Source organism: Nannospalax galili, unplaced genomic scaffold, assembly GCF_000622305.1.
Source record: "Nannospalax galili isolate Female #2095 unplaced genomic scaffold, S.galili_v1.0 scaffold61, whole genome shotgun sequence".
Taxonomy (NCBI): Eukaryota; Metazoa; Chordata; class Mammalia; order Rodentia; family Spalacidae; genus Nannospalax; species Nannospalax galili.
In genome coordinates this window covers 179,629-188,207 of record NW_008345335.1, presented here as the reverse complement: position 1 = coordinate 188,207, position 8,579 = coordinate 179,629, and positions in this window count along the sequence as shown.

The window sequence follows — 8,579 nt, the reverse complement described above, 5'->3', positions numbered from 1 at the left end:
TAAAGTCCTTCTCACTGCTGCAAGGTTAGGATTCCTTGCCCTTTAGTAGGGGCCCATATCTTTGCAGATTGCCTGAGATAGCTTGAATTCAGCCTCTACCTAGCAAGTTTTCCAAATTGTGTTGTGCCTGCTGACTAGAGGGGCCCAGACCTTAGGAGAAAAACTGAGAGCATCTGATTCTCACCTGACTTGGACCTCTGCAAGAACTCTTGAGTAACTGGACTAGAGGCATCTGGTCCCTCCAATATAAAATCAATAGAGAGAACCCAAAGCCTAGACCAACCAGCTTTTCATACCCACTAAGAAAAGAACAAAGGCACATCAAATATACAAACAGAAACACACTTAAACTCAACAAAGAAAGGCTTGAGTCTCATACTAGAATCACAAACAACAAAAGAAATCCATATGAGAAAATCACAATGAAAAAAATAATATGATAAACCCTGAAAATATGTTTCCACCAAACACCAATAGTCCCATAGAGGAGTTCTATAACAAGGACTCTCTAGAGATAACCCAGGGCACAGAATTTAAAAGAACAATCATAAACATGATAAAAGAATTCAATGAATTTAAGGAATACAAGAAGAAATTAAATAACTAAAAGAAGATGGGGATAAACTTCTGACTGAATTCACAAAAGACATAGAAATATTGAAAACTCAGGCTGAAATGAAGAAGGAAGTGAACCACTCAATAAGCCAATTTGAAATGACAGGAGAAAGCCTCATCAATAAAATGAACGAAATGGAAAACAATATCAAGTCTGGATGAGGAAGCAGAATAATTGGACTGCTCAAGCAAAGATAATGAAATATTTAAGAAAACACAAGAATGGAATATGCAGGAAATTTGGGGCACCATGAAAAGATCAAATTTATGCACACAGCACAGAGGAAGGAGAAGAATCTCAGGATAATGGTATGGACATAGACCAGATCTTCAACAGGATTGTAGAAGAAAATTTCCCCAAATTAAAGAAAGACATGCCATACAAATACACACATGCACATAGAACACCAAATAGACAGGACCAGAAAAGAAACTCTCCATGGCATAGCATAGTAAAAACACTAAAAGTACAGAACAAAGAGAGAATACTGAAAGCTGCAAAAGAGGAACAAGAAGTCACATCTAAAAACCCATCAGAATTACAGATGACTTCTCAGTGGAAACTATGAAAGCCAGAAAACCTGGATCAAAGTATTCCCAGCTCTAAATGACTACAGATGCCAACCACAATACTTTATTCAGCAAAAAATGTCTATTACAATTGAAGGGAAAAGAAAAAATATTCTACAACATAAATAGGCTGAAAGAACTCATTTTCACAAAACCAGCCCTTTAGAGAGTTTTTGAAGCAATATAAAGAGCTGAAAAAAAGGAACGATTATATCCAAGGGGCAACAGAAAGAAACTAAATGAAGGTACAACTATAGAAACACAAAGTTAAACTAAGAATGGCAAACATAAATTAAAAGGATGGGAACCAATATACATCTTTCAATAATAACTTTAAATATCAATGGACTGAACTCCCCAGTCAAAAGACAGACTGGCTGAATGGATTAAGAAACAAAATTCATCTTTTTGTTGTCTGCAAGAAACTCATTTCACCTTCAGGGACAGACACTACTTTAAGGTGAAAGAATGAAAAAAAAAAATATTCCAAGCAAATGGCACTAAGAAACAAGCAGAAGTAGTAATTCTAACATTACAATCATGAACATATATGCACCAAACTCTGGTCCACCACACAGATTAATCCCAACTCACTAATAGTAGGGAACTTCAATACCCAACTGTCTCCATTAGACAGGTCAACTAGACCTGAATTAATTAACATCTGAATTAAACAATACCATACATCAAATGGACCTAACAGACAACTACTGAATATTCCACCTAAATACCAAAAAATATAGTTTCTATTCAGCACTCCATGGGACTGTCTCCAAAATCGACCACATACTGGGGCACAAAACAAACCTGAACAAATACAAAAAAAAAAAAAAATGAAGTAATTCCATGCATTCTATCAGCCCACAATGCAATAAAGCTTAAAAATAAACTCCTGAAGAAGCCCTATTAACTACATGACTTCATGGAGATTAAACAGCACACTCCTGAAAGACGAATGGGTCAAAGGAAAAATTAAGAAAGAAATAAAAGCATTCCTATAACTAAATGAAAAGTACAATACAACATAACAAAACCTGTGGGACACTTTAAAATCAGTCCTAAGAGGGAAGTTTATAGCTCTAAGTGTCTACATTAAAAAATTAGGAAGAGCCCAAATAAATTACTTAACATTGTAACTCAAGACTCTGGACAGGCAAGAACAAATGAAACCCAAACCCAGCAGAAGAGAAGAAATAACAAAAATGAGAGCAGAAATTAATGAAATAGAAACAAAGAAAACAACACAAAGAATCAATGAATCTAAGAGCTGGTTCTTTGAAAAGCTAAACAAGATAAACAGACCCTTAGTCCAGTTAGCCAAAAGAAAGAAAGAGCACCTCCAAATTAACAAAATCAGAGATGAAAGGGGCAACATCACAACAGACACCAAAAAGATCCAGAACATTATAAAAGAATACTTTAAAAACCTATACACTATTAAATTTAAGAACCTAAAAGAAACGGATGTGTATCTAAAATCATGGGAGTCAGCAAAGCTAAACTAAGAATAGATCACAGCTTAAATAGATTCATAACATACAAGGAAATTGAAACAGTGTTACAAAACCTCCCAACTTAAAAAGCCCAGGCCCAGATGGATTCACAGCAGAATTCTACAACCAGTATTTCTTAACATATTCAGAAAGATAGAAACAGAGGGGTAACTGAATTCCCAAATTCCTTCTATGAAGTCAGTATCACTCTAATACCCAAACCTGGTAAAGACACAACCAAAAAAGAAAACTAGTGACCCATATCCTTAATGAACAGAGATGCAAAAATTCTCAACAAAATGCTATCAAACTGCATATAGACACATATCAAAAAGATCATACACCATGATAAAGTCGGCTTTATTCCAGAGATTCAGGGATAGTTTAATATTCATAAGTCAATAAATGTCATAAATCATATAAATGGACTCAAAGACAAGACCCACATGTTCATCTCAATAGATGCAGAAAAGGCCTTCAACAAAATTCAATATGCATTCATGCTTAAAGTTCTAAAGGGAATGGGACTGGAGGAAACATTCCTCAACATAGTTAAAGCTATATATGACAAACTCATAGCCAACATCATTCTAAATGGAGAAAAACTGGAAGCACTCCTGTTAAAATCAGGGCCAGACAGGGCTGTCTACTATCTCTACTCCTTTTTAATACTGTGCTTGAAACTCTTGCTACAGCAATAAGAAAAGAGAAGGAAATTAAAGGAGACTAACTGGAAAAGAAGAGGTCAAATTATCCCCTTTTTCACATGATATGATACTATGCCTAAGAGATCTCAAACATTCTACCAGAAAACTCTTAAAACTGATCAACACTTTCAGTAAAGGGGCAGGTTACAAAATTAATTTACAAAAATCCATGGCCTTTCTCTATACCAATAACAAGCAATCAGAGAAAGATTACAGGGAAGCCTTCCCATTTGAATAGTCTAAAAAAATAACTTGGAACAAACCTGACTAAAGATATCAAAGATCTCTACAATGAAAATTTTAAATCTTTAAAGAAAGAGATTGAGGAAGACACCAGAAGATGGAAGGACCTCCCATGCTCATGTACTAGAAGAAGTAGTATTGTGAAAATGACCATCCTAACAAAAAGTAATATATAGATTCAGTGCAATCCCATTAAAATTCCCCATGACATACTTCAAAGAATTTGAAAAAAAATTCCTCCATCCTTAAATTCATATACAGAGGCACAAAAAAACACCAGATAGCCAAGGCAACCCTGAGCACAAAGAGCAACTATACCAGATCTCAAGGTATATTACAGAGCTATAGTCATAAAACAGCATGATACTGGCACAAAAATAGATACACAGATAAATGGAACACAACTGAAGACCCAAACCTGAGTACACACAATTTCAGCCACCTGAAATTTGAGAAAGGTGTCAAGAACACACAATGGAGGAAAGACAGCGTCTTCAACAAATGGTGCTGGCAAAACTGGATCTTCACCTGTAGAAGAATGAAACTAGATCCTTATCATTCACCTTGCACCAGTGTCGACTCCAAATGGATCAAGGATCTTAATATAAAACTGGAAACTCTGAAACTATTAGAAGAAAACATTGACAGTGACCTTTGGGATATAGGTGTAGGACAGGACTTTCTAAATTAGACACCAGTTGCTCAGGAATTAAGGTCAACAATCAACAAGTGGGGCCTCATTAAACTAAAAAGCTTCTGGACAGCAAAAGATACAATCAAGAAAGTGAAGAGAAAACTCACAGAGTGGGAAAAAATCTTCACCAGTGACACAGCTGACAGGTTTAACATCTAGAATATGTAAAGAACTCAAAAAACAAAGAACCAAGAAAACAAATGACTCAATTAAAAGATGGGCTAAAGATCTAAACAGAGTTCTCAAAGAAAGAAATAAAAATGCCTTAAGAAACATGCTAAAAAGTGTTCAACATCATTAATAATAAAGAAAATCCAAATTCATACTGGTTAAGATCAAGAGGGCAAATGATACCAAATGCTGGCAAGGAAGTGGAGCAAGGAGTAGCTCATTCACTGCTGGTGAGATTGAAAACTCATGCAACCCCTATGGAAAGCAGTGTGGAGAACTCTTACAAAACTAACAATGAACCTACCATATGACCCTGTTGTACCACTCCTTGGCATATACCCAAAGGACTTATCCTATTGCAAACATACAACCAAGTTTGTTGCTGCTCTTTTCACAATAGCTAAGAGACTGAAGCAACCGCAACCTAAGTGCCCCTCAACTGATGAGTAGTTAACAAAAGTGTGGTACATTTACACAATGGATTTCTCCCAGAAGTAAAGAAAAATGAAATGATGAAATTTGCAGGTAAATGGATGGAAAACTGTCATACTAAGTAGAGTAACACAGACTCAGAAAAACAAAAAACATATGTTCTCCCTCATTTCTGGATCTTAGCACTAAATACTTACAAGTTCATTCACTGCAAAATTGTACAACCCCTATGGAAAACGGTGTGGAGAACTCTTCAAAAATTAAAAATGAACCTACCATATGACCCTGTTGTACCACTCCTTGGCATATACCCAAAGGACTTATCCTATTGCAAACATACAACCAAGTTTGTTGCTGCTCTTTTCACAATAGCCAAGAGACTGAAGCAACCTAAGTGTCCCTCAACTGACCAGTGGTCAATGAAAATGTGGTATATTTGCACTGTGGAGATCTACTCAGCAGTAAAGAAAGATGAAATAATGACATTTTTCAGGTAAATGGATGGATCTATAAACTGTCATACTAAGTAGAGTAACACAGACTCAGAAAAACAAAAAACATATGTTCTCCCTCATTTCTGGATCTTAGCACTAAATACTTACAAGTGAGTACATCCTGATGGAACTGCAGGAACCAGGAAAATGGAAGAGAACCAGGGAGGTAAGGAAAAGAAGGAACCCAAGAGAGAAGTATAGTAGGAGACAGGTGTCAATAAGGGAGAAATGCATAAAAGGGGGTAGTTAAAGGGGAGGGGGAGAAGGAGGGCTATACAAAGAATTATGGGAATAAAGGGGAGGAAGTTGCTCAAGAGAAATGGGGCTATACCGTACAAAAATTATCAAGGGAACAATGGGGAAACTTTAAATGTCCCCATCGGAATGTGGGGAGGGAGAAGAGAGGAAGAGAAAGAGGAGACAAATGGTGACTAGCTTGTAGAAAACACCAGAGGGAATCATATTAGTCCAAAAACCTATCGAAAAATTACACATATAATACCCCTATGAGTCTGTAAGTATAGCTGAAGTCTACATAACAATAACTAAAAAATGCCAGACAGGAGAAACCTTCCTTTGAGCTGTTGGCCAGGGTAGTCCAAGAGATTCCCAAAATTACACAAGTTATCACCACAGTTCTTGATTGCCTCCCAGAACTTGATGGTAAGACCCTATTGCTGAAGATAGGACATACTTTGGACAGGATTTGGAGCAATGGAGACAGAACTGACCTGGAAGTCACTTCCCCTGAAGGCTAGCTCTCATAGCTTTGGAGAGCACTGATAAGGGAGAACATCAATCTATGGTTCAACCCCATCTTCAAGCCCTAAAAACCACATCAATGACCAGCACAGCAAATGACCCTGGTGCAGCAATGGCACTTTTATCTTGGGGGTAATCAACAGCTACCTAATTGGACTTAAAGCCCACTTAATGGGAGGAAACTCATGTGTGGTATTTATAGTAAACATAGACAAACACACATAGCTGGAAAGGTCATAGACCTTAGGGAAAATCCCAAGGCTCCCATATGTAATTTCAAATGTAATTTCTTACTATGTGCAAATCATGGATCCTTAAATTTACAGACAAATATTCCAGTCACCACCCATCAAAGTAGCTTCTTTTTCAACAGACAGAGATTATTACAGAATTACACCACTGATCACACATAGAAATTTTTCTGTGAATTGCCCAAGCCTAAGTTACACATCTAGGATGCGACCTCTGTACCTAAGACTCATGGAACATAGAACAAGGCATGAAGAGAACACTAATGCATCTTTCAACTCTCATCAATGAAGCTCCCTCATGCAAAAGAGGGTCAAGAACACAAAAGGCCACAAATGGACAAAATGCAGAGAATAAGAGCCTGCAGAGTGTGGGTCTTTGGACAGGATTCCTATATCGAGGTCCACCCAGCCAGAGCTCAGTGACCATTGCAGAAGAGGAGGTGGAATTATTGCAAGAGCCAGAGAGGAAGTGCATGACCATATGTAAATGGTCCCACAGATGCTTGGGACCCTTCTCATACAAACCTACAGCAATGTTGTCAGCATGCACAAGACCCATGCAAATTAAAGCAGAAAAAAATCCCAGAACAGAACTGTGGAAATGAACAGCGAGCCCCCTTCATTGAAGAATTATTGGCAGCTGATTACTGCTGGGTGAGAAAGAGCTGATCTTCTTGAAGGGAGGGGCTCTAGATAGGCTGACTAAACCCTAGTGGATGAACTTGCAATGAGGGACATCTCAGTACACTAACTGTATATAATAAGCCTTAACATAAATGATAGAATGTATGAACTCCAGTGTTGGGGGCGGGGTATGGGAGCAGGCCAAAGGAGGAGGGGGAAGGTGGTATAAAGATGATTTCATGTATGAAATACACAAAAATTCAATAAAAATTTCAATTATAAAAAATTCTTTTGTATCAGCCTGATAAGCCAGTTTAAATTCATGGATAGTTACCATGGATAGTCACAGAACTTTTGAGTTGTTCTTAACAAGCCAAGGAGAGCCCAACTTCAACAGACACTTCTCGATGTTCTGATATGCTGTAAGACATCTAGAGTAGTTCATGACTGAGCTATAATTAGAATCTACCTGACTGCCTAAAATAGACCTAGATGGGTTTCAGGACGTGTTTTCATTATCTGGGTTTTATATTCAATACTTTTGCCTTGAGACATATTGTAAGGGGAGGGTGATACTGAATTTAATATTCAGTGGGTGAATGTATTCTCTCTGCAGTCTTAAATGTTACAGTACAGCCAATGGTCATGCTTGGTAACTCAGCAACTCCTTGCAGGGCAGAAGAGAAGGAGTTAGCCCTAATCCAACTGTAGACTGCCTCCGAGAAAACCTGTTCTTCACCAGCAATGCCTCGGAAGTGCTGAAAACCCGGACATCATCTTCCTTTGGTCTCACTATGGAGCCCTGACCAGCCTGGAATTCACAGTGTAGACCACAGTGACCTCAAACTCAGAGATTCACTCTGCCTTCAGAGTGCTGGGATTAAAAGCATGTGCCACTACACCCAGCTGGTAATTTTTTGTATTTTTTTCTGCTTTTATTTTGTGGATATGTGGGTGTGCATGTGGCACGGAATGCATGTGTGTGCTGGTCAGAGGACAACTTGAAGGAGTTGGTTCTCTCCTTCTACTGTGTGGGTTCCAGGGTTCCAACTCAGGTTGTCAGGCTTGGTGGCAGGCACCTTTACCCATGGAATCATCCTGCCAGCCCCTCACTTTCCTTTGGATAGAAGGGGACTTGGAAAAAGAAAAGTGATCCCTGGTGCCCAGAAGCCGGCCCAACTCTGCTACCATGGAGTCATCATGCTGTCCAGTGCAGACTCAGCATTCTCAGCTGGCTAATGCTCTGACAAACACAAAAGTCTACAGAACACCAGCATCATACAAGGTCATTATGTAGTTATGAAGAACCAAGACAGAAACCAAGCCTGCTTTATAATCATGTCCATCAGACTGTCCAAAGCACAAAGTAATTAACTATCCCTTTATCTTGACTAACATGAATGATTGCTGCTCCCTTTCCAGTTATAGTGTTAGTGTCACTCTTGTCTTCTCTGAGATAAGACTTCTTAAGATACTCAGTGATAGAATCCACAGCAAAACCCTGCTTCCCTCACTCCATCAAT